We start from the raw sequence: 1466 nt of genomic DNA, 5'->3' as shown, positions 1-1466 counted from the left end.
CCAGTGTGTGGTTGGGAAAAACTAGCTGAAGGGTGTCCTGTAGTCTGGCCGAAATTGCACAACACTTGCCACTTCAATCGTGACTGAGACAAGAAATGTTCACCATTCTTGCCTGATCAGATGACATAATGTGGTAAGTCAGTGGGGCTGCATTATATGCCAGAGTACCATTTAAGGGAGGACACTGGTCTTAAGCACCGATACATTGCCAAAAAGTAAATTTTCTCTATTAATTTCATTTGCAGTCTACAGGGCCCAAAGAATGTACCTGCAAAATATCATAGCTGTATCATAAGAAATTCATAAAGCTGTCACCCTTTGAAGTCGCCTAAATGACCATTGTTGCGTATGTTTCCAAACTTCGTAGCCTGTTCTCTCGGAACCAGTTTTTTTTTTCCGCACGAGGTCAGCTGTCGGGTACATTATCTTGGGATGTACTTGTTTGATTTGTATAATTTTTGCTGCATTTGAAACGTTATGAACTGAACAGTGCAGTAAAACCACAAAATTATAGTATTTATTTTTTCTAGCACAAGATTTTATGCAGTTCGTTTGACAAAAACATTGGTAATTGATGACCTAACATTTATGAAGTTTACAGCGTTTGCAGAAATAGTGCTAAAATTACTGCTGTGGTATAGTTGCACTCCCTGGTCCTTCTAGAAAGGGATAAAAGCTATTTGAATATTTCATAGGTAGATAATGAAAAAACTGCGCCAAATGGAGTGGCATAACATGTTGCACAACTCTAAACTTACACCTCGTAGGCTAAAACTGACTGCATATTTGTGCTCAGAATATTAAAATATACATCATGCAAATCTCAAGCACATAGTTAAAAAATAACAATGTCCTCAAGACCGGTGTCCCCCCTTAATGAATATACCCTACAGGCTCTACTAAAATTTCCTTGCTTAGGTACCTGCTTGTTCAAGCAGTGCTTTCACTAACGTTTGCAGGGGTGTTTTAGATGGCCTGAATTTTGTTTTGTGTGCTGATAAAAGAGCACGCAGTAAGGCCTCTGGAATGAAAAACATTTCTCTATTTGCATTGAAGTATAGGCTCTGCGTGAGCGGTAATAACTGTTAACCAATTTACGGTTACAGAAAATGAGGGGGGGGAAGGATGGTGGCCGAAGTAGTGAAGGGCCATGTTTGGCCCAGCTTTTTTTTGTTGTTGTTGTAGTGCCTAGTGTTGTCTTATGAAGTTTAAATTTTTAAGGGGAGACATGCCTCTTAAAACAATTTGTCTGAATTTTTCAGCACTCTGTGAAACTTGTCAGTCTTGCTTTTTTCCCACCGATTTCAAATATGCCATTATTTTTTGAGTAAGTCAACTAGTTCCCAAAATGGAGATAATTAGCCATTTTTGGAAGAACAGTAGACAAAACAGTGTTGGTCATAAAACTGTTTCTGCAACGTGAAGCCAGATTCTGTCTATCGTCCATCCCAACAGATGGCGCCTTC

This window comes from Haemaphysalis longicornis, unplaced genomic scaffold, assembly GCF_048455015.1.
Source record: "Haemaphysalis longicornis isolate Haplotype H1 unplaced genomic scaffold, Haemaphysalis longicornis Haplotype H1 scaffold_6, whole genome shotgun sequence".
Classification (NCBI taxonomy): Eukaryota; Metazoa; Arthropoda; class Arachnida; order Ixodida; family Ixodidae; genus Haemaphysalis; species Haemaphysalis longicornis.
Note: the sequence above shows the minus strand (reverse complement) of the source record.